Genomic DNA, 27511 nt, shown 5'->3' on the forward strand with positions numbered 1-27511 from the left:
GTCAAATTTGTATCTAAAATTTTTGTAAAATTGTTATTTTAATGAAAGTATGATTTAAATTTGAGAAAGTAAATAAACCGATTATTTTAAAGTCACTCAAAAATTAATTCTCAGTAATTGCACTTGCTCAAACCTATCAAAAATTTCATGTTTTAAAGTTTTTACTCCCTATATATATATATATATATATATATATATATATATATATATATATATATATATATATATATATATAATCTTTAAGTCGCGTTAAGAGCCCAGGATGTCGCGTTAAAATATACTAGGAAAATAAAAAAATAAATAAAAAAGACTAAATTCTAGCATCTTATTTAGAAATAATCTGAGTTGACTTAATATTGAGTCAAAGTCTGGGCAAAAAATATTCAACATTTAAAGGCTAGGATATCAAAACAACAAATGATTTAAGAGTCCTTTTAAAAATCCATTTCTGCATTATTGCAACCTCTTTATTCCTTCAAAATTCGTTCCTACCCGTATAATTCTAGATATTTCTGCATTTGGGACAGCTAGGTTTCTGAGCAAAAGTGTGCGCTTCAGGGGGCGCTAGTGTCTGCGGATGAACAGCGCGGTTTTAAAGCTTTGCTCAGCGGCACCGAAGCCACAACTGGGTTCCCGGTTGCGCTCTTCTTCAACTCTCTCTTCTTCTCTCTCTTGCCCACTCTCCTGGTCAACTTCTCCGAACATCTTCCTCCTGTTGAGTAAGTTGCGCTTTTTCTTTCTGGAATTTAAAAAAAAAATTGAAATTATTCCGATTATTAGTTGATGAGTTAAATTATTTTCAAAAGTTTGGAAAAAGTTTACATTTCCAAAATTTAACCGAAATTTGCGCAGTTAGGAATATGAAATTGACTCCGCACGGACTTTCAAACGGAACGTGAAATTTTAAATGACCGAAATGATGGAAGAATTCTACTGCCATTTTTGGTTGAGACGGTTTTTTTAGAGTTTTCCGAATTTTTAAAAACTTAATATTATTATATGAATTTGAAATTAATTTTATTTGTTCGGAGTTCGTGCGAGAAAAGTTCGAAAAATATAACGTATGGAACGAATTTGTCAATAATTTTTGTTGAGTCGAAATATTATCTCTGATTTAAAGTTTTTAAAAAGTTATTAGAGTATAATTTTGAATAGATTTTATTTGTAAAAATTTCCTTCGAAAAATATTTCAAACAGACCGTATGGAAAGAATTTTTCGGTGTTTAAACTCTGTTTCCTGTACATAGCAGAGTGGGACGAATATCCTTGTTTTGAATATTTATAAAGGCAGCATTTTGTATAGTAATTAATAAAATAATATATAATGGATATTTTCAAAAATACTTCATTTTAAATTATTTCCTTCGTGGAAAATTCGGAATTGTCCGTAGGAAAGAATTATTTTCAGCGTTTAACGCTGTTCTCCGCACTTAACGGATTACGACGAATATTCATCTTTTAAAATTTTAGAAATGTAACACTTTATACATTAAATAATAAAATTATTTATTACAAAAAATTTCTATTGATGAGAGCATTTAATCTTTGATTTTGATTGACTTCAGATTGACAAGAAAAACGTTTTAGTTTACTTATAAGTTCGGAATGATTATTTTAATAATTTTAAAAACAGAAAATGTTTTGAAAACCTGTTTTTATTAAACAAAAACTTTTTCAAGTTTTAATAATTCACAAAAATGCATTTAATTATTTTGTTAATATGATTATGAAATATTATTACGATTATACGTTTACGTAAGTGATTTTCTTCTGTACGTGAGTTTCATTACCGAAACATTTGTATTCTCTCTTTCAACGTTTATTGTTATCGATATTCATTCAAGAAAATAATTAATAATTTTTTAGTTTATAGGATAAAAAATGTATGAAAATTAATTTTTCGTAAATATAATGAAATGCCAATAGAATATGCTTCCACATTTCATTTGGTGATTTTCAAAAATATCTATAAATTAAGACGGAGTAAAAGTAAAGCAAAAATTTAGATTAAATGAGTTGGAAGAAACTATATGGAATTAAAAATGAAACGGAAGTTAAAAGATTATATTTATTTGAAAAATGCTAATAATTCGATATTGAGAAGTTTAATCAAAGAAAAGATGTATAATTTTTTTTTATTAATTGTATTAGTAATAGAAATAAAAAGATGTATATTATATATAGCTTAGAAACATTATGTTTATTTTTATTCTTAAGTCTAGCGCTTTATATGTTTAAAATTTTAACTATTTATATAAATTTACTTTACAAATTGATTTCTTTTTATCAGACTTTAACATAAAGCATTTGAAAATTGTTATTTTACTCGTAAAAAGCTTTTGACAGTGTGAAATGTTTTATTATTGAACTTAATACCATATGTCAAGTTTCGGCAAATGAATACTGTCTCTGCCAAATGTGACTATGAAACTATAGTCTAGCAAATAGCTATTCAGTGGTGTGTCCGAAAATAGTCTTTGACTAAACTGCAGTCTTTGAAGAATAGTAAAGTAAATTTTTTTTCTTTATTTCTTAGTGAATGTCTTCTTCAGCGCATAGCTGTTGTCAGTAGCGTGTCAGAAAATGTCAGGCTGCTTGACGTGTGTTATTCCTTTAGTACTACTTTTTTTTATTACTTTTACTGTAAAGGATAGAATGAATCTTTTCAAGCCAGATGGCTATTTAGGGTTTTGAAAAAGATTTCAAATTGGATTTCGAGTTATAATATTTAAAAACATTGAAAAAAATCGATGAATGTTGTAAACTGTAGAAAATGTCCATTTTTTACCATAATATAAATTTTGTTAATTTTATTTCAATGTTTTTTTTACAGTTTCGAGTTTTATCTTCATTTATTGAAAAGTGAAATTGAAAATTTTTCCGATAAATGAATTTGAAAAATGTGTCATAAACACATTTACGAATTTCTATGTATGGGAACTCTTTTCGAGTTAGTTATGAGTTAGTTATTGTATATAAAATGTACTTTGCTCCTTGAATTTGAACACGAATTTTTTTTCGATTGAAATTGGTATTTACTCAACAAATACGAATTTTCTAGGAAAAATAATATCCTATATGTATCTTTCGTAATATTTTTCTAATGCAACAGTATCTTTTAAGATATTATTATTTTTTAAAGTTTATTAATTGTTCACGGGTTGGTCATAACTTTAAAGAAAACATTGTTTAATGATTTTTGAAAAGTAAGATTCTTTACGGCATAGTTAAAATATTATTATGAAATCAATTATAAAAAAATCAGGTTCACTAGAAAATATTTAAATATTGTTTCACGTCGATTAATATGAGTTAAAAAATGTATTCCATAAAATACCTTATAAAATTAAAAAATGTTCAGAGAATTAATACCGTGATCTTGTGTATTGTGTTAATATGCATTTTTTATTAATAATATTTTTTGCCAATAAAGTTTGCGTGAAAATAGGGTTGAAAATGTTATCTATACATTTATGTTTATGAAAATGTTATCTATGTTATTTGATTTTAACATTTGATAAAACCATAAACCTAATGATATCCAATTAGATCGCCATGTATTCAGATTTTTATTTTAATATATGCAAAGATAGAATCTCGATAGATTTTGTCGAAAATATGATAAGGAAGATCGTTCTGGAAAGTTCATGTAGGAGCTTCGCTCGACAGTTTTTGTGAAAATCATGTTTTTTTTTTTTTTGAAAAAATATTTAGATACAAATCATACACTGATTACATATGAATATTTTTTCAATCTTACTTTCATATGAACTGATTTTTTAAATAAATAAACATGAATGCACTTAGTTTAACATGTTTATTTCTGCTATTTTACAATATTCATTTTACAGTTCACCTATCATTACTTATATTTGACATTGTCAGCGTGAGAGTAAATAGAAAAGGTTGTAATAGTAAGTTATAAAAATGTTTTTTTTTTTTTTTTTTTTGCTTAAATTCGCGGTTTTTTAGGAAAGGCACCTCCATAGATAAACTCAAAAAGCATAAATATAAATACGGAAATAAAAAAATAAAGCCAAAAAACGCACACGCAGTATGCGCGTCATTCATGTTGTTCTGACACTATACTGCACTACCCACACTTTAAGTTTGTATATACTTATTCTATTAATTAATTATAAAAAAATTTTTGTGTATGTGAAGTCTAGTTTTTTCAGTGAAGACACATAGAACATGAAGACATATAGATAAGTTTTAAAAGCAAAACCTTATCTAAATATAAAACTTGATTCAAATCGTTAGAGCCCTTTACGAATATAATATATACGAGATATACGAAATAAATGAATTTATATATGTATAAGATTCAAAATTTCATTCGTTTAGCATATCCGCTTTTAACGTATAAAGACAAGCAGGCTGGCAGATATAATTTTCTCTTAATTCCGCGAGATCTAAAATTTGGCTGTAAATGAAAATCCAAAGATCAAAAAAATTTTTTTGAAGGTTACAGAGTTTTCACTTTGTATTCTTCGCATATTAGGAAGTAAAAGAATAATATTCGAAATGCTTAGTTATGTTTTATGAACGGTCTGTTTTGAAACAACACAAGAGCTGATTTTCGATGGACTTCATCATATCGAACTGTTGTAGCTTCTGATCTATTGCCTTCCACTCTCCTTATGTTTGCTCACAACAGCTGAAAGACATTTGGTACGATAGATTTGGCATGCGTCAGGCACACATAAACGGCAGTTCTTCAATCGAATCGGGATTCGAACTTCGGTTCTACCGATCACGTTGCTTCACCAAGCCATTCCACCTTCGATATTAGAGATGCATTGAACGGAACTGCAGCGCAATTTACTTTATTATCTGAGTAACAAAAATATTTATTTATTATCTATTTTTATTATTATATTATGAGGAAGTATTATCAAAATAATATTCTTATCTGAATAATAATATTCGCCATTATATTTAATCAAATACAGCCCAAATTCAGAAAGAAAAAAATATATTTCTTCCCCTCTGTATGCGTGGATATTGAGAAACTACCTGGTTCTGTAAATGAATTCACAATATATAAATATTTTGAAATATTCTATTCGCATAGTGCCAAGCGTCGGAACCATTCTAATGCAAATTTCGGACACTTTACATGCGCCGCAATAGAATAAGTGGCGTAAAGTGTTATGAATGTATATAAAATTCATGTAAAAATACCATATTTCTGAAATCTAAATAGATAACTCAAATAAACTTTGAAATACTGTTCTAAACATGTTTTTCACATATTTGGAAAAGATGAATCATCATTTTAATAAAAGATGCATTCATTTCTAAGAGTTTGAACCATTTTTGATTTATATTGAATCTTGTCATTTGATAATCAATTATATTCAGTTGTTTAGATTCATTTATTACGGAATCTTTGAAAAAAAAAGCGGAAAATCAAGAGTTCGGTTGCAAGAATATATCCGACGCGCCTATTCAATTTCCTTGCTCTACATTTGTTAAAGATAACTTGGAAATGTTAAGCAAACTACAAAAAAGTGCTTATTAACTAAATATTATTGATAGAATTACTCATACACATATTTTAACCTCCTATTTTAACGAGTTTATTCGTCACAGCGTCGTAGAAAGCGAATATTCCGTGATATTTTGTTAGCAGCAGTAAGTACATCGAGGAAAATGTGATAACTATTAATTAGTATGTTCAAGAAATTAAAAAAAAAACTATATTGCTTTAAGGCAATTTTATTTTTCTAAAATTATGTCCATTGCATTCATTAACAAAATATTGTGTCACTAAAAAAGAACTAATTTAACATGTATGCTTATTAACTTACATATTTTCTCACAAAATTTTACTAAACATTTATTAAAAAGAAATACTAACCGAAAAAAAATATTTTGAATTTTCAAAATATTTTCTTCACAAAATAGTACGGTTATTATATGGAAAAATCCGAAACGGTACCGGTTCAGATGTCAACTTCAACATTTGATCACGAATCAAAATTACAAGAATTGCCTAGCCAAAAATATTCTTCCTCTCGTTTCAAAGTTTTTATAAATTTAAACGAGCAATTCATGTATATGTATTTATTTATTTCATGTATCTCGGAAACAGCTCTAACGATTTGGATCAAATTTTATATTTAGATAAGGTTTTGCATTTTAAATTTATCTATATAAGTGCTTTTCCTAAAAAAACGCAATTTTGCACATTATATAACAAATAGGGCCTTTTTCTATCTGCTCTCATGCTGACAATACCATAGCGCCATCTCGTATATTTTTGTGGTACTTGCATTGTTGTCATAGTATGATAACCTACTGGTATCTCAAACTTCTGTGTTATGGCACCGTATGAAATTATGCGAATGCGAATGCGAATGCTCACTTCCAACAGCAATAATGCAATTATCATTAAGCAATGATGCAATTAATAGCAATAATGCAATTATCATTAAGCAATGATGCAATTAATAGCAATAATGCAATTAATTAACCAACTGGAATAACATGTTGAACTAAGTGCTTTCATGAGTTTTAAAATTTAAATGTCCAATTTATAAATAGACAAGATTGAAAATATTCTTATGTAGCCAGTATGAAATTTGTATTTTAATTTTTTCTCAGAAAAAACATAATTTTACAAAAAAAAAAAAAAAAAAACTGCCGAGAGTGGTACAGTAATTTTATTCACGCTAAACTAAATGAAAACTACAATCAGGGAAATTTGAGAAAAAGAAATTGTAGTTTCAAAAACATCTTGGATCCACGAAGAATTTCTCTCAAATATATCCTCATCATTATATGGAAGTTTAGAGAGCATATCAGTTCAGATATGCTTCAAACTCGATAACCATCGTGTCGAGTTGAAACGTGACGATAATCCAACTGAACCAAATTAATTAAATTCTAAAGGATTTTAATTATTGTCTTTTAAAGATGATTGATATACTGCACCTAAGAAAATTCGAGTATTTAGGTATTTACTGGTTTGCGTATTTCTTCACAAACCTTAAAGACAATCCAAATTTAGTTGAACGAATGAGCGGTTAAAAAATTAACGATTTAAATTCATAAAAATCTTAATTTTCAAATTGTGTACCTCGAAACGTTCCCTTGTTAAAGCGTTTAATGAAAAGAAAGTTTTTAGTTAAATGAATGAGAGAATTATAAAAAATAATAAATTTTTGCGTAGAAATCCTGATTTCCAAAATTGCCAATATTGAAATATTCACTAATTAAGACTTTTAAAGAATAAATTCCTCATATTTTAATGAAAAAATGAGAAACGAAACAATCAACGGTCTTTATGCTTAGAAATTTTGATTATCAGTATAGCTTAACGAAACATTCCCTAATTAAGGTTTTAAGAATAAAATCCTTCAGGTTTATTTGGAATAATACAAACATCGTGATTAATGATTTTTAAGTTTATCTACCTAGGAATATTCACTAATTACTGCATTTTACCAATGAATCTATTATGTTACATTGAAAAAAATGTGAACTTTAGTTCCAGTTTAAGTCAACGCCAGGGCTTTTTTAGGATGTATCCCGTAATTTCGAGCCTACATGTCCACGAGAATGGTTCTTGGAATTGCCACTGCCTCTCCAAGCTTCCGCCCCACACCGGAAAAATATCATTTACCCCGATGAGTTTTATGTGCGCTCACCTCTCTTTCAAGGTAGTTCTTCAGCGCAATCGGTGTTCTGATACGAATCATTTAGCCCCGAAACCGAAACATAACCATGAAGTCACCGAAACTATGTGAAAATGAGAATCATAGCAATTTTTTTTTTCGCTGGAAATTATGATTTTTCAAAACATTTAACTTTAAACCTTTCCTGATCAAGATTTATTAATATGTATTAAAATAATCATCTTTATGTATCATATATATGTCTATATCATCATATGTATAACGTAATCTTGAATCATGTTGAAAATTTACCTCTAAACATTCCTTAATTAATGTATTTAACAAAAAAATCAGTATTGAAAAATGAGAAACATAGGAATTATAAAGTTTTTGCTGGAAGACGTTGATTTTTAAAATTGTCTAGTATAATATTATTGTTATTTGAACTGAAGAAGAGAAGATGTTCATCTATTGAAATAATGATAAACGTAATAATTTACTGATTTTCAAACTTTGTCCATTTTGAAACATTCCACTTTGAGTCCAAATCCACTTTGAAACATTCCATAATAATGAATTTAAGGAATAAATATATCATATTTTATTTAAATAAAGATAAGCGTAATAAATAATGATTTCTTTGCATTGAAATTTTGATTTTCAAAATTGTCTCCCTCTAAATATTTCCAAAATAAGACATTTTAAAGGATCTCTCATATTTTGTTAAAGTATTGAAAAAATTTATTAATGATTTCTTTTAAATTTATCTATCTAAAATCATTCCTTAATTAATGTATTTTACCGACAAATATATCATGTTTTAACTTTAAAAAATGAGAAAAATAGCGAACAAAAAATTAGATTTTCGAAATTATCAACATCGAAGAACTTTGCTAACATCTAAACACATATTTCATGTTTCATCAAAATACTCATAAATGTAAAAAATCAATAATTTTCTAACTTACCTAATTCGGAACATTCCTTAACTGATTTATTTAAACGACAAACGCATCACATTCTAATGAAAAAATTATAAACTTAACAATTGCAAAGTTTCCTTAGATATTTTTTTATTTTAAAATTGCCAAATTTTAAACATTTGAAAATTGAGGCATTTAAACAGAAGTTCCATCAAGTTTTATTAAAATACTGAGAAACATAATAATTAGTGATTTTCAAACTTATCTACATAGAAGTATTTCTTAATTATTGAATATAACGAGTAAATCCATTGTATTTTATTGAAAATTGATAAATATAATATGTGATGATTTTTTTTTTAAATTTCAAATGAACTAAACAAACTAAAAACTGTCAACTTTGAAACATTACATCATTTAAGCATTTAAAATAAAGAGCCATCAAGTTTTATTAAAGTAAGGAGAAACTGAATAATTAAAGGGTTTCATCCTAATATACCAAGAAATATCCTTTAAATAATGCATTTAACATATGAACCCATCTTGTTTTATTGAGAAGAAAATGAGTAACAATTATATAATTTGTACGAAGAAATCACGGTTTTCAAAATTGGAAAACTCGGAAACCTTTTGTAACTAAGACAAAGTTTTCTCATGATTACTGGAGTATTGAGGAACTGAATAATTTATGATTATTGAACTCATCTTACTCGAAATATTCCATAATTAATGCATATAGGAACAAAATGTTCTGTTTTACCAAAAAAAATGAGGCAATTAACAATTATGACATTTCTTGCGGGAACATCTTGATATTCAAAATTGCCTATCTCGAAATATTCCCTAATTAAACCATTTAAACAACAACTTCTTCAGATTGCATATTTGAATTCGTTAGGAAAAGGGAAACAGCCGGTGTCAACAATATCTCTTGCATGATCATGCGCCGGGGAATGTGATGTCACGAAGCATTGCGGTAAGAAATCAGAAAACTAACAGATGGAGACGATGCTGACAATTTTATGGCAAATTAGCTACTAGCGATAAAATACTAGCGATACTAGCGATACTTAATACTAGCGATAAAAATGTCACTCAGATTGACGGTAAAAGGTACATGTTTAGGAAGGGCAAGAAAGATGCTTTTAAAAGGGTTCTTAAAATATACGAGGAAGAATAGTTAGCAAAATCTAGTTTTCTCTCATTGTTTCTCAGTTTTCTTTGAAATAATCCTCGAGTGAGTGCATCATTTGATTAATATGTTTCCGCTTGCAGGAAATGTAACATTAGAATTAATTAAAACTAATTATTAAGCAACGCGAAGGGAGATATGATGATTCAATCATATTTCTCTTGCCTTTTGTACATCATGATTCAGTTGGGTTTTTTAAAAAATGTTAATATGTATCTAAGATTTATGAGTTGCAATAAATTAATAGTCTTTTATATTTTTGAGAAAACTAATATGAGATTTTTTTGAATAATTAAATATGCTTCTACGGAGATGGAAAAAGATAATTTATATCTGTTTAAGGGAGCAATAACTGTTAAAACGTTTATTTTAATGATTTCATTTATTGTTATGTAACTGAAAATTTAACTTTAATTTTTATTATTTCATAAATTAACATTTTTATTTTTAATTTGTTTATTATCTACAAATCTTCGTGTTTCTCTCTAAGTTAAAATTTATTTCTAAATTTTGAATCGGATAATGATTTGAAAACTCTGTCAACTATGACTTAATTATATCAATTTAGAAGTATTGCTTGAATATGATTTATGCATATACTGATTATTTTGAGTCATTCAATATCAAGTTTAAATATTAATGACCTTTTTATCCAAGCAATCTCATTATTATCATAAGATGGTCTTCATAATTTTAATTTGTGGTCATATGACGAAGACGGGTAACTAGATCTAGATCTGCGTAATACTTCTATTAATTTGAAATACTGAAGAATATTTTTTCTTACATAATTATCATTCACATGAATTCATTCATCTTGAAATAGAAACCAGAAACTTCAAAAAGAAGCGCCAATTTTGTAACAATTGTGTTAAATTTAATTTGACCGGTAATTTTCCTTTATAAGGTATTGAGATTTTGAGATTGCTTCAGATTACTTAATATTTTTAAATATGTTTATAAAATTGATTGTTTATAATTTTTAATTTCTTTGGTTGATTAAAATACAGTTTGTGTCATGAAATTCTGCAGTTGGTTTTGTATAGTTATATTAAAGTCTTGTTTGAAAACAATACGGACCAGGGTTATTTTAGGACGTACTTTAAGTCCTAATCAGATGATGAGGAAGATACCTGAGCTGAAAACCTCTCTCCAAACTTCCGTGTCATGTCAACGTGAAGACGTTTGGCACACAATGTCAGATTTAACGTATACTTAACTAGCTTACACAATGAATCTTTAGTGGAATTAGGTTTTGAACCTGGTGCCCTTCAGCTCTGAAGCTGAATCATCATATCTCCCTTCTCGTTGCTTAATAATTAGTTTTAATTAATTCTAATGTTACATTTCCTGCAAACGGAAACATATTAATCAAATGGATGCCCTTAATAAATGTCACCTTAATACTAGACCATCACGGCTCTAATTGTAATAAATAAAATAAATTAATTAAAAATAAATAATAAAAGTGATAAATAAAAAAACATAAAATAATTTTATATTTTAATACTATTACTCTTTTAAGATATGTTACTACAAAGTATATTCCTTATGCAGTGTAGTCACTTTACTTCACATCACCACGTCTTAATCTTATATATTTAATAAGTATTTTATGGTATCATGATCTTTCTTTTCATCTTGCAAAGTTCTAAATTCAAATTACAATGGGTCATTTTCCGTGTATTATGTGTGCAGATTTAATTCAACTCTGAAAAGCGTTGACATTGTGAATTGGCACTTTACTCTGAAAAATAGACAAACATGAAGTTTTATTAAGTCGCGATTGACACAAGCAGTTTGATTCATAAATGACGTAGAGATCCATATCCTGCCAATAAAGGTTTCCTGAAATAATCACTCTGATAATTTAGCATCATATTAACATTGTCCTGACTTCACCATCTAAAATTTAGTTTATTAACGGTTATTATTTATTAAAATTTTATTAACGACCAACACTAGGGTTATTATAGGACAAACCTTGTAATTTTGAACCACGGTCAGATGACACACCCTCTCCAAACTTCCACACCACACCAGTGGGGGAGGTACGTTTGGCCCCGACAAATGTGGCGTCTACCAGAACCGCACACATGACGGTTCTTCAGCGGAACTGGGTTTCGAGCCTGAATCCTTACCATCAGGCAACCGTAGCCTTTCGCCATCTAAAAGAGAATTTCTTTGTGAGAAGCTTTAATTTCTGGACAGGGAAATTTTGAAACAAAATAAGGATATATAAGGATGGCAAGTAGCACGAAGTTTAACCGTTTACTTAAGCGGTAACTTAAGTTTAGTGGGAAGTGTGGTGTACCAATAGTGTAAGTAGCACTGTCATACATGAGTACGAATCTTTTTTGAACTGCGCATGATATGCTGACCTTACACTTCAACTATATGATGTTGAATTTCACATAGAGAAACAGCTTAAAGAAAGTTCATTACGCTTTACACGAAAAATTTTGAACTAGTTTTGGCATTTTAATTGCTATAATAGTCTGGAGTTCAATGGACGTTGCAAACAATTACATTGAAACAACTTGCATCATTTATTTTCCTTTTGAAGAGATAGAAAAATTGCTTTCGAATGATTTGTTTAGGAATGATAATCCTTGAAGTCTTTATTGTCATTGCGTCTTGAAATTTTAAAATACAATTTAAGAAAGCCGAAAACTACTGAAATATCCATGTTGTGTTGCTCTTTAATACATCTGACGAACTTTGACAGCTGTAAGTACAGCACTTATAAATTATACCTTCCACCCATGACTTTCGGCGTTCAAACACACAAGACAATTTTTTTTATGTGATTCTATTGCAATTCTAAATCAATTTAATTTAATCAGTGGCCTGACGGAAAAATTTGGAATCGAGAGGCTTCGATGTTTGAAACACGATCTCACCTAAGACCTATCGAGAATGAGGTGTGGACTCGAAATGGAAGCGTTTCATGAAAATTTGAAATTCTTGTATGGTTCATGTCATGCCATGTCCCCCTTCATCTGACCACAGTTTACTGTCACGATGTAAATCTCAAAATAACTATTAATTTGTTTCAAACTAGGACATTGATATAATCTAAATTAAGTCGAAATCCATTTAATTGTTAAGGAAAATTGAAGCCATTTATTCACAACTAAATGATACTGTTCAAATATTCAAGTTAGAAAAAGTGTATCACTAATATTAATCAAAATTTCGCATCATATTATTTTCAAATTCCACATATACTTTCTGGTCCAATCAGTGATTAGCTGTCATTTCGTGGCAGAGCGCCATCTATTGGCAATAGTTTAAATGACAAAAAACACATTTTCAAATATGTCTATTACAAATCATAAATTCCTATTTTAAGGTATATTATATTATCTCTATAAGGCATATTATATTATCTCTTTGTATACTGAATTAGAGATAGAAAATCCAATTTCATGACGATTTATTAGAAACAAGAATATTTTATTTGTTAGAACCATTCGGCATTATTCATTAGGCGAAAAGTAATATACATCATAGACTAAACTGCTTGGCATTTCAGGAATTCGAACGTACCCTAAGTGTTTACGAGAAACTAATAAACGACGCTTTCACGGATTCACAGAAGAAAAACTAATAGAAATCTTATTCTAAAAATAAAAGACATTCTCTGCCTCAGTTCAGGTAAAACGGTTTATGGAATACCAATCACGTTTTATAGTAAAAGAAAGAAGCTAAAGCTTCAATTGACGGAATTTACCTCTGAAATTCCAGAATTTTTGTTCCTCGAAAAGAAGTTGGTCATTTCATGAATTTTTCAGACGTGATATTCATCCAAGAAAGCAAGGTTGTTTTGCACTTCACTTAATCTAGCTTCTACCTGTAAATATTAGATCTTATTTTATCAAAAGTGAAGATGCAGGACAAATGAATAAAGGCACGTTTTCGAAGGCACGTGTTTTCCAACCATCTGAAAAACTAAAGGCGAATACAAACCACTTAAAAATATTAAGAAGACGAAAATGTTAAACATATTAAATCTGTGTTTAAGATTAATGTATAAAGTTTTTCACTTTTTGACATGACTGATTTATTATTTACTCTCCTATAATTCAGTGTTCTCCCATCATTTTTTCTTTTATATTTATCCAATATAGCACGTTTTGTGCTTTGTAGCGTTCTTGAATGACGAATGCTGACCACTTTTTGCCTCTCAGTGCCTGATTTATTGTCGTGGTGGCCGTTTCCTTCAATTCAACTCAGATGTCAAGGCAGGGCGAGGGTAGCTCCACTGCGTTTACCAAATGTTATACAATGTAGTGGGTTTCGGGCTGCCTAGTATGCTAACTAAACATTACAAGGCTTTCTTTTTTTTCTATTGAAACCAAAATTTAATCCCGATAAGCAATTCTGATGATAAAACAATATGATGAATTTGATCTGTTGAGTTATCGAGTCTACATACAGATGCGTAGACATCTATAGTATATACCAGATTTCATTCAAGTGGATTTTGTTCAGAATTTGATATAAATTTGCAATTTTGTTGAAAAGACTAGATCCCAATTTAACCCATCTAACTCGGTATATTATTTAATAAATGTGTTCTAAGACAAGTAGACTGACTGTCAGGGATACATGATTCTAAAAATGGTTTCTTCGAAGTTATTTCGAACTAAAACTGAATGAAACTGTCAATCTATCTGTTAGCAAATTCACTCGAAAACGCAACCATCAACAGACAATTTTTTCATCAAATGTAACCGTCTATAAAATTAGTCTTTTTGTCCGTCCATATACTTATGAACATGATAACACACAAATAGTAGAAAAATGAAGTTTAGCATTAAAATTGTAGATTTGTATCATATATTCTACCAAATACGTCTAGTGATTGATCGCCTGACAATCCTTATATTTGAGATATGTGGGTGCAATAATTTGATAATGCAGTTACTAAGATAAATGAAATTTGGTCGCCAAAATTGTTATCATTGATTTTCTCATCAAAATTTGTATCATATCATGACTTGTACCCAACATATATAAAAGAAGACATCTATAGTATATATCCTATTTTCTTGAAAACATCATAAAACTCAAAATGTGCTATATTGTGTTAGTATGTTAGAAAGATCATATAAAAGGAGACACTCAGTATCCACATCCTATTTTCTAGACAGCATCAAAAGCAAAACACGCTATATTGTATTAGTATACTAGAAAGTTGAAGAAAGATAAATCCCACTGGTTTTGGTTGTTACAAAAGTCATCTAGAGTTCTGATGTGATTCTTTTAGTGAAGTTAGTTACTGGGAATATTTGAAAATGGAAACCAAGTTTAGTTTAGTTGTATTAAAGTCTCTTTTTTAAGCAACACTAGGGCTATTTCGGGACGAACCTCGTAATTTTGAACCGTGGTCAGATGACCCGGACGACTCTTGAGCTGGCACCCCCTCTCCAAACTTCCATACCACACCAGCGGGGGACGTTTGGCGAATGAAAACCAAATTGAAGAAATGCGTATTTTAAGTATTATTGATATCCTTAGAAACGCTGCTGGATATCAAACGAACACTCCTATTGGTTTTAAATATAAGATTGTTAACGTTTTTTTTTATTGCGAATAGTTAGTTTTAGGAAACATATTTCATTAAAACCAAAATGAAGTAATGAATTTTTTTAAATATTAATTGTGTAACAGTGAACGCTAGTCGAGGTCAAAAAGAAAATATATTCTTCATTTAAAAATAAAGCGGCTCTCTAATTACCTTATAAATTGAAATTCCATTCTTCACTGAGGAATGGTATTTCTAATCGTGAGACCTTTACGTAATTGTAACAATTTAAAGACCGTAGTGTCTCAATTTAAAGGTCCAGTGCCTCAATTCCAAGCGAGTTATTTAACTACTTCCAAGTAATGGAGTAATCTTCTCGTATGTCAACTATCCTCATTTGTATCCTCATTTGAAGTAAGAATTCGAGAGAAATGCATGTTCGCTCGGGTTTCAACGTCTTTCCACTGCCATTATTCAACTTTGATATGCTTCTCCATTTGGTCCATAGCATATTTTTAAAGAAAAGAGGAGTTACACATGTTGAAATATAGTATTTTATGTGTGAAGTTAAATTTGAATAGTAGGAACTTTTATTTCAACATGTCTGTATGATTTTTCGATTCTAAATATAAAACGGTTTTTTTTTTTTTACCAACGCGATAAAAAATAGAAAATTTTTTTACCCAAGCTGAGGAGTTTAAAATGAAATGATCAAACAACTAATAGTCTGCCTTATCAATAAATGTACTTCTAATAATAATGAAATTTCAACTGTTATATAATTCTACTCCGACCATTTTAGTTACATTTAGTGAAATATTCTTGATATGCCAACATTGAAAAAAAACCCCATCTACTCTTCTGCGACCATAACTGATCGAGTTATGGTTGATATTTTAAAATAAATTGGTAAGTTTCTGAAAATGACTTATATCACAAATACTTAATTGTTCATAATTAAGAGGTTCCCCTAACTAATTCTCTCATATTGACTTGTAAAGATAAAAATCAAATAAATGATCTGTCGAGATGATAAACCATTTATCTATTCCTAAACGTTTAAGCATGTTATTTGTCATTCCTGATTATCTTTACATGTCTTTTGAAAGAATGTAAATATGATGTAAGGAAATGATTAATCATGAATCTGCATGGGGATGTCTTCATAAATTTTCTTACAAATCTTTAGATTTCCTTAAGTTGCTGTCTAAAATCTTAAGAATGAAATCTTCTAATTCTTTCATATACATAGCGCATTATTCTTTTATATATTATAGTACTTCTTTTTTATACATAGCGCTAATTAATTTTCTTTTCATATAAATTAACATTCAATAAAAGTGTTTTTGGACTGTATCAATAAATTATTCTATAAAGAGGGGGGTGATAACTTTTATCTGAAGCATTTACTGATGCCATTTATAAAATAACATAACCATTTATGAATGAAAAGAAGTCAGAAACAATTCCATATGTAGCAGTACATGTTAAAAAATTACTAATCTTGAAACAGCTAAATATAAATATTAAATTAATGGTATTCTATATTGAATGGCGTATTAAAATTTCAGAATATGATGGTAAATTTTAAAAATAAATCTTATCAGATACAGGTATGCGCTTAAATTTAAGAGGCCACTTTAGTATCTCTGTCATATTAATAGAATTGAAAAATTATCTCAAAACAACTATCATTAAGTTGGCTTCGAGATTCGGGCAAATGTGGAAACTTCTTTTTCATTAACATGTGAAGAAGATAATAACATAAATTACTCTTCTCGAAAGTAAACAGTTCCTGTATTTATTCAAGTGAAATGTTTTTCATTTATGGAAAGAGAGTTATTAGCACATCTTTTTCAAGAATGTTATAATGATGCGAACAAATAATTCATTATGCGTGGGATAATATAATCGGATTAATTTTGCTTCCAGATTAATTATCAGAATTGCCTAAGTTTTCGCATATCTTAAAATGAATTCTTTAGATTCTTTTGAATATCTAGTTTTAAATTGTTTTCTTTACATCTAAATTAACTTTTGATGACAGCTCGTTTGAGTGATTTAATAAATGTTCACTAAAATGGGTTGATAATTTGGCTTTGAAGTGTATGCAGATATCATTTACGAAACGAGATTATCATTTTCGAATCATAAGAGTTCAGGATTAAATTTACAGCAGTGATATATTCTTAACTCAGAAAATTACTAATATAATGATTTTTCAAACATAAATCTCTCCAGCCTAAATAATTTATTTATGAGAATTTAATTATTAATTATATCACTATTTAGAATGAATTAATATCTTAATTAATTGCATTAATAAACAATTAATAAGCAATGCATACAGAGTAATATATCATGTACATTTTTAATTAGTGTGCAGATCATGTTGCTCTCTAGGTGTAAGTAATATTTAATTACAAGTGATGATGCCTAGTAATTATTAAACGTAGATTACATTGATAATACTAAATCCCATCATCAGTCTTAATAAGTTAAATTAGTGATAAATTCACACAGAATATAGCGTTAAGGTTTTAAAATTCTTTTTCCTTTTATTGTTTATCCTTCCTGATCTTGAAATAAAATGTGATTCAAACGATTTCTGCAAGAATGTAGATGTGAAATAACCAGTTAATTCCTCAAAACGCATGCATTTATTTTTTTCTTTCAAATTAATTGCCGGATCAGCTTGCATTCGTGAATCTGAGATTAAATTCTAACTAATTCTTTTCAATATAAAACTTTAAATAGCTTCTTTTTCAACTAAATTAACTCTTACATACATTTTATTACCGCCAATTTTTTCAATAAGTTAGAATGGTAGCTGGAATTTTATGTATTCGCAGGTAACATTTGCAAAATGTGTTTATATTTTTCAAATAAAAGATGATCAGAATAAAATTAATGTATATTAACAGACATTCATTAGAGGAAATAACTAATTAAGTGGTATTCTAAATATAAATCAGAAATTAATGGTAATTTCCCTTCCAAATTTGGTCTTAAAATTTTGAAATAAATTGGACAAACCCAGACAAATAAACATTGCTAGCTCTAAAATCCCGTCGCCTATTTCTACGACCACTATTTAACTGACATGCGCAATGACTTTATTAACTGCGCCAGATGTCCTTACTCAGGTAGACCAATTAGACAACTTAAGTTATTTTAGTCATTTTATAGGTCATTGTTTAATTTGACTTGTTTCAACTTTGCAAAGATGGAGATTTATAATTGAGTTTCCACTCTCTTTTTAAAGTATCAGTGTTCTTAAATTTCGTAAATTTGTCTATTTCCGATGAAAATTCAAATTCTCAATATTTTCAAAATTTAATTAGTAAATAATTGATTAATAGTAATTAAGTTTTGATTCCATATGAGTGGTGTCATCTGGTAGAAATTTTGAAAAAAAATGGTTTTAAGATTTTGTAGCCTTTAATTAAGAATTATTTTAGAGAATAAATGATGGAGTAAATTTTAAGAGCAACCTTTGATCAATGTTTTAAAATGTAAAAGATAATTTTGTTTCGAAACATTGGATTCCGAAACAAAAACTTGGAAGCATAATATATTGAAAACAGTACTATAGAGAAATTATTCCTTGATAAATTTGACAAGAAAGAAAATCTCTAAGCATTCTCAGAAATTAAAATATGTTTTAAGTGTGATTAAATTTTCAAGTTTTTTTAAAATAGTATGGTCTACTAAGTACAGTCCTATTTTTTCTTGTTTTAAAGCGCAGCATATACTTATAGTGTTTTGATAAGAAATGACACCAAATATTCGGAAAAATGCAAGAAAGGCAAGAAGTTAATTACTAAAAATCAAATTTACAATGTTATTTTCCTTACTGATTGCCCGAGTGATGAACATCAGAGTTGAAGGCAATTACAATACTATGACACTAATATTCATATAAAATCTTCTTAAATATTTATTTATTTGAGTTTTAATTCTTCTTTAATTATTCACAATACTGGGAAAATTGCATTTGGTTCTTTGAAGTAAATATTGATTTCTAATAATAATATATCAGAATTATTCTATCAATTAATATTCTGACTAAAGTATTAGAAATACTTATAAGGATCATAATAACCTTATTTTAGGCATTTAAATAAAACTTTGAACTTAGTACTCCGAAGGTTAAAAATATAGTAAGAGGATCGAACCCATAATCTCCTTCGATAATGCGTTTTCTTCTCCATTAAGCATGTGAAGGGCATTGGAAACAGTCAGTGTCAGCTAAAAAAAGTTAAAGAAAATAGTGAAAAATTATTTGGAACTTCGTGACCAGTTATAAATTTCTGAGAAGTTTAAGGCTTACAGAATTGTTTAAATCTCGTTTAGTCTCATACAAAATTCTTTATTTATATTCTGTTAATCATTTTTAAAGTGCACTGATTTTATTACAAAAATTTTTCTGAAGAGAATAAAAATTCAATCAAACCCAAAAATGCCCCAATTTTATGTCTATGATAATGCAAAAACAAGCAAAATTGCTATACGATATTCAACATAAAATGCCACATCAAATGAAATAGAACTATAAGAAACGAGTTCATAGAAATCATTTTATTTTATAAAACAATCATATAGACAAATAAATAGAAATATTAAAGGACACAATAGTTCTCATTTTTCCGTAAGTATTCAATCTTATATGCTCTTTTTATAAATTCTGATATATTTTATTGGAAATGTGAGTAGAAATGGAAGTCATGTAAGCTGATATTTTGTAAAATGATTTTTATGGAAAAAAGTGCTTTTATCTAAGGCTATTAAATAATATTATTGTAAATGGAAGACGCATCTAAGTTTTGATAATAAATATTTTAGTAGCAAAATCAAATAATATAAAGTTTTAAGAAGAAACTGCCAAAGTCAATTTGCATTTATCAGGATCTCTTTGGAAAACGTTTATATTTTGGAAATGAAATAAGAAAAATAATTTATATATGCATTTTACACGAAGAAAGACGGAAGCTGCAATTTATATTTCAAGCGATAGCTTTTGAAAATGGAAAATTTCTTTTTTGAAAGAATAAATCTAAATTATTTTATGTAAAAAAGCATATTTAAATAACACGTCATTGCGTTGTTATGAAAAATATATCCTGGATTATAGAGAGTCATATTATTTTAAATGAATACACTTTTTCCTAGAAAGCTTTATGTAAATTTTTTGCTAATCATAAGTTACTTTACAAAATCCTATTGCAATTTTTAATTTCTATTAAAATATCCTTTGGAGTTTAACTAGTTTCAGAACATTAAAAAAGTTCAATAACTATCAAATTAATCTTTATTCATCCTTTCAGTTTCAATGGGTAAATCTTAAAGCCCTAAAGTTTCGAACTAAAGTATCGGTATTTAAACATTATTAATTTAGCAGAAACTAATTAACAGAATCAAGAAGACAATTAATTTCGTTCAAATCAATTTGAATCTTAAAAGTTAATATCACTAAACTTTTATCAGTTTAAAAGAACAAAAAATTCTGAGGGTTTTTTTTAATATTAAGAAGAACAAACAGAAAAAGTCATAAAAAAAGAATAACTTTTTCTCATTTTATCCAAATTTAGCAATAAAAATTGTATTAATATCAAAATATCGAATTAAACAAAATGCAACTGAGTATTTATTTCTGAAATTCTGGAATTTTATTTCATAATATAGTTGAAATTTCAACACCACCATCGATTTATTAGAAAATATCAGTATTGTAACTTTGTTTCCTATGAGGTTTTCTTAGAATTTACATATGAATCGAAATACACCAAAAAATGATTCCTTATTATTGAATTTACGATGAAATAATGAAAATAAAAGCTATGGGAAATGGAGAATTCGGCAAAGTACATAAAATACATAAAGTTTTCAATATAACATGAAATTATTATCCTGATTTTGTGACTGTATTATTAGTGTGATTCACAATATTTTTGATGCTCTGGTGTATAGTTCAGGAAATGTATCAAGAAATTATGTTATTTTTTTTTAACTAATTGAATGATAGAACTACATTTTATTTGTTATATCATTCATTTGACGAATGATAGGACGAAGATATTGAATATAGCTTGGTAACCATAGATATGTTAAATCTCAAGTGTATGCATTTTAGTACCTGGCAAAATAAATGATTAAACAGGTTTAAAAAATTAAGAATAATTTAATAAAAGTGAATCTTTCTTAGTATAAATATATTTCATTTGTTGCATGAGACACTAATTACATTAGGGAGGCATATTAATCAGGAATTGAAAGAGATATAATTACAATGCCTTTAAAATCAATAGTTGCCTCAATATTTGTTAAAATCAATAGTTGATAGTCAAATATTATGTAATGAATATAAATTAAAGTGTTAGAGTAAATATAAGTTAAAGAAGAAAAAAGCAATTTTCACTATATGTTCCTATATTTATTTTTAAGCGTCTGAAATAGAGAATAAATTCGTTGCTACTGTAACTATTTGTTTATTCTCTGAAAGTCATTAAATAGGAACTTCAATTTTGTCATCAAATATTTCAAAAAAAAAAAAAGACCAACTTATTCCTTTTCTGAATTTTACTTTTTAGAATTTTTCGAAGAAATAAAATTATTCAGTTTTCCCTTCAAGACAGAATATGCTGTGTTACATCTAAGTTATCCTGTATCAAATTCTTTCCCATGCGCTATGAGCTACCATTCATATCCAGCAATCTCTTATTTGCTCTCACTTCCATTGAGCAAATTGGTACGGGATTTTTTCGTATAAAGGACAACTTCCATAAAGCATGCTAACACAACAAATCCACTTAATGCCATGGCAATGAGTTAGCTCTATATAGCTTTACCAATTATCTACTTGTCAGGGGAAGATTTCTTACGACCTATCAATTCATGCCGAGTTATCTGAAAAAAAGATGGTATCCCTACACTATTATTATCTTCTGTGAAGACAGTCGTCCTGTCTCCTGAAGTATTTGTTTCACTTATCATGTTCGACACTTCCGAAAATACCTAATTCACTCCTGTTCTATGTAATGCATTATGAAAATTCCTTCACTTCTGTGAGATTTTTTTCTGTTTATGAAATACTTTAATATATTAGATCATTTCTATAGAAAAATATCCATATAATTGTTGCAGTGAATGAAATTAAAAAAATTATCATTTGAAGAATTGTCATTGAGTCTGATTTTGATTAAGAAATATCTTTTAATGATTTGTTTTTTCTTCTTATTTTGATATATGGGACTTACAACAAATACAACAGCGTAACAATTAAAATATTCAAATTTAGAATCAATTAAAGAAGATTATGACTTGTAAAATTTAATCAAAAATAAAATTGCAGTTAAATTATTAATCAGCACGTATTAATTAATACAGTAGATGCAGTCCATATACGTTCAAACAGTGCAATCATCTACTGCTTTGTTGTACCTCAGGCTATTTGGCTAGTCATTAGATTGGTTGTACTAAGGTTAAGGTTGTTAGGTTAACTGACTAACCTTACAACCGAAGATAATGAAGCATCTGCTTCTGAAACGTCTACGTATATGCACTTGGAGTATGGTCTATTATGCGTGTTCCACATCATTGACGATTCTTTTTTTTTTTTTTCGAATATCCTTGTGACTGTGTAGAATGTAATTTACGATAATTTTGTGTACATTAAATGATTTGACATTAATAGGATAATGATAACTGTTAGCATCTACTACTGCACTTTATCACTAAGAAATTCTGATTAATAGATAATATAAATATAATTGATTTCTTACAATTAATTATGTGAACAATATTTCAGTATTCTTCTCTTATTGTTATTTTTAGATTTTTTTAGTCATTCTCTTTCGCATATTCTGAGATGTATACCACTGAGATCCGGATTTTTTCTGACCACGTTTTGCATTTTTTACAGCATTCTTAATAGAGTTTCTTTAATTCTAATTATCCCATATTTCCACTTCAAAAGCGGATTATTTTTTTTGTATTTTCTCAATTTCCTTTCTTGCTCCTCAAGGCTATTTTTTTTAAAAAAATCAAATTCGATTCCCTTTTAATTGTTTTCGTTCTCCGAACTATTTGGAATTTCAACTCCTCGTTCCCTTCTTATTTTTTCTTCAAGCGTTTCGACTAATCTTGGTTAATTTTATTTCTTTCCATAATTATTTCATTCTGCTTATAATTTAATTAGAACTGTCGAAATCCGAAATTGTTTTTCTTTCTCTAATTTATCCGATCCTGTAGATTCTTTTTTAATCATCCGAACTCTGTTATACCGATAAAATTAAAGCTAGAATTTAAAACTGCATAAATGGACAGGTCTTAATCCGTTTTTCTTTCCAATTTTACTAAGTTTTAGTGAATGAATTACAATGTATTTGATGAAAGTAATCCTGTTTGAACTATTTCAAACGATACAATTCAATTGTATTTCATAGTACATGTCAGGAGATCTGTGTTTTGAAAGAATAATAAGATGATTCGGTAAAATGATAAATTAAGACAAAAAAAAAAAGAATTATTCATTTCTAACACATGTAATCCTTCTGGGATATTTTATATACTTAATTTTAAAGACTTATTGATTATCAAGTTTATGTGCAGTAAAATATCTAAGTTTATCGGCAATAAGAATTTTTAATCCGATTAGGAATAATTTCTCGAAAATCAGATTAATACTTTAATAAAAGTGATGCTCTAATATATATACAAACATGGCAGTTTTTCAGTTGCCAGTAAGGAGAATTAACTCTAATTTCAGGAGCTGATTTTTTAATATGTCCCAAATCCGAACTTTTTGTCGGTGCTTGCATATGACGCATTTTCTATCAGTAAATGCATATTTTTCTTATATACTCTTACAAATCAATAGGAGAGGAGAAAATGCCCTCCAAATACACACTCCTCACTCTTTCCTATCAGCTGATGTGTTTACTCTTCGTTCAAATTGGTACTTCTCACGAATATTTACTCAAGATAACACATACGAAGCGAAATTCCGTCATCTGATACTAAACGTCACTGTCATACATTAGTATTTGTCACAAATTTGATGTAAAAATTCCTATTTGATACACAAACCCGCGTTTTCATTGACGGGCAGACAGACTATCTGAAAATAATTACGTCGAAAATTTGACAACGTTCTTTAATTTTGAGTTAAAGACCACACATCAAAGTTAAAACCTCTATTTTGTTACATTTTTTTTGTCTTCGTATATACAAGAAGACAGACCTACAGATAGACATAACTTAAAATTATTTTGTCTGACTCAAGGAGACTTGAAATGTGAAGATTTATGGAAATATCCTAGTCGAAATTTTTTTTAAAGATTGCTATACTTTACCTTTGTATTTTTCTTGCTCAGGAAATTAAAAAAAATATCTTGAAAATTGTCCCCCTAATCAGAATCTGTCCAAATTTTATGCATCACAGAGAATATGTGTAGCTGAAAATGTAATTATTAAAAATATTTGTAAAAAGCCTTATACAAGCATATTTTTATTTTGTTGGTTTTTTTTTTCCTTTAAAATAAATTTCTAAAATTTCTTATTTGTCTCAAGACTGAGAACAGCAACAGGTAAGAGACAGAGTACATAAAAATATCCAATACTTTCTGCAATATATTTCCAGTAACATCATATTCTTTAATAGAAAAATGAAACAATTTTTCATTTTAGTTGCGTGTCTATATACTATTGGAAAAGCAATGAACTTTACCGGTTTTTTTATGTTTTTCCTAATATTCTTTTTTCCGATATGGGAACGTCGCCATCTGTTGGTGAAAGCGGAAACATTGTTTCTTTGACTTCTCTATTATTTACGTCGTCAACTAAATGTAGAAAAAAATATAGGGAAGAGAAATGATTATTTGGTTAGGCCCCCCAAGATATTTTGCAATTGGAAAGAAGAAAAAAAGCAACATTTCTTGCCTTGGTTAATGCTCTAATCATATATTTTTTTATATGTATTAGTTTACTTTTTATATTTGTGTTACTTATTTCCTTCTTTATTACCTGTTGATCAGTATTCTTTTCAACATAGACTTTTCTTTCAGTTCCTAAAAGATTACATATATTTCTTGCATATGTGCCAGGTTTTTCAAGTTCTTAAAGTAGACTTGTATGCGAAAAATATTTAAATAAAAATTCAAATAAAGCATTAATTATTGATAAAAAGAATTATAGATGCCTCTCTTTGGACAATTATCATCACATTCAAATTAAGATGGTACTCTGAATAAATTCATACTTAGCTCCGGAAGTGAATTAATGCGCACACTTGTACCATGGATTATTCCTGAGTTGACTATTAGTGGAAGGAGAATTTTCAACTCAGCAAGCAATAATTCATTATTAGTCGGAAGAAGGCGTAAGTTGAACGCTCATTTTCAATCGAATGTTAATAGTAATGATGGAACTGGAAAAATACACTCCCATCCTGCCTTAGCATTTCGAGCAATTTAAATAATCGAATATCCACGAAAATTAAAATGGTTAATGTAGTGAACGCATTATAGCCCTCATTGCTCAAGCTCATGGATCTTCCTGTCATACAGAAGTACTATCATTAGAATTAAGGTAGCAAATCCCACACCATTATTGAAGCATCCAGTGAAGCTAAAACCAACCCCTAAATAGGAAGCCTTTCGCCCCCATAACTATGGTGTCCTACCGGTGATATTAGTCATCAAGAAAGGTTACGTTAAACAGCTTTCGTATGGTGCACAGATTTTAATCATTGGCATGAGGAAAGAGCTAATGCGTTCACATGAGTCAATCATATTTAGGTATTAGGGTAATTGCCATTGATAGGTAATTAGGGTAATTGCCACACTATATAACATATGCTCAGGTGTATATATTTTCTTCATTTCATTATATATTTTGGTTACTTTAACATTTTCTGCTAACGGGAAAGTAGGAATAATGCTCTTAAGAATCTATAGCACACGTTTACCTATTGAACACGACAGATCTGTTATATCTGCACTTATGCTGCTCTTTGTCCATTTCAATAAATTCTTCAATTCAACATTTTATTTACATAAAAATTATGCAACATTTGATTAACAAACCAATAAACGGCAATGTTCAATTTAAAGAAGATGACACGTTTCAAAATAGGATACAAATTAGAAACTATTTCCTGAAAGTAGAAACAATCCTCGTATTTTCTTCAGGAAGAAGAAAACCTTAACTTAAAATTGTAGATATTTTCTTTAATGGAACAAACAATGGAGTAATGTACTTATACTGCTAAGCGCCTGAGTTGTTCATAAGTAACAGCTTCCATTAAAGAATTTAGTACAAATCTAAGACATTGTATGAATTTTGAGTAAATATTTTAATTTCTAGCTGCTACTTTTACTGCTTCTATCATTTTCAATGTCATTTTTCATTCTGTAGTATTAATCTAATTTTTTTTTAAATGCTATAGACTAGATGAACTCAATATCCTTCCTTCTTCCGATTCAGATGAAAGCAAAAAGTGTGCACTTGTTTTCCCTCTACCTTTTGTGATTTATATATAACTTATTACATATAATTGAGTTTATTGTCTCAGATTAACGTACAGTATCCAATTTTTATATAAGCAATAAAAAAAGAATAAATTAATGGGAATTATATTTAATATTTTTATGATTAAACCTCAATAGCTTGAAAGCCTTTATTAATTAGTATTCCATTCTTGAAGTTCCAGTTTCGTGATTCTGTATGAAACCTGCGATTATAAATCATAAGCAGGTGACGAAATCATATGCATTCAAACTTATATACAAATTCATATAGAAGATAATATACTATAAGAAATTTATAAGATAGAAATCAAATATATATTAATAAAGAAGATCATTAATGATTTTCATGATAGAAGCAGAACAACCTTGCATAACAATTCTTTGAATTATCGTTCCGATCGTCAAGTTTGCCTACGGCATTTAGATACATAGCTTAAAATCATGATCTCCTGCATGATAACATCAAAGCGCGCATTCAAAATTTTAAAAGTAAAAATAAATAATTTGGAATAAGATTTGCTCTTCTTTTTCTTAAAATTAAAATGCAACATCCTTGATAAATATTTTTCTGGATTAGCGTTTCGTTCGCGAACAATTCTTTTGACATCTGAAAACGTGGTCTGTAATTATTTTCAGTGATCAGATGACAGCATTATATCTGGCATGCCAGCAATATGAATGCTTCGTGAGTCCTATGAGATTGATACAAA

The 27511-nt window shown here is 28.4% G+C and overlaps 1 protein-coding gene across 2 annotated transcripts in view; it reads left to right on the forward strand.

Annotated features, from left to right (window-relative positions):
- Positions 1-629: 629 nt before the first annotated feature.
- The window catches only part of LOC129958855 (neuropeptide F receptor-like), a 269316-nt gene continuing 242434 nt past the window's right edge, over positions 630-27511 (forward strand). For both annotated transcript variants that reach the window (XM_056071576.1, XM_056071575.1), the window contains exon 1: positions 630-719. The gene's annotated coding sequence lies outside the window, so the exon portion shown is untranslated. The remainder of the gene's footprint in view (positions 720-27511) is intronic.

This window comes from Argiope bruennichi, chromosome X1 (genome assembly GCF_947563725.1).
Source record: "Argiope bruennichi chromosome X1, qqArgBrue1.1, whole genome shotgun sequence".
NCBI lineage: Eukaryota > Metazoa > Arthropoda > Arachnida > Araneae > Araneidae > Argiope > Argiope bruennichi.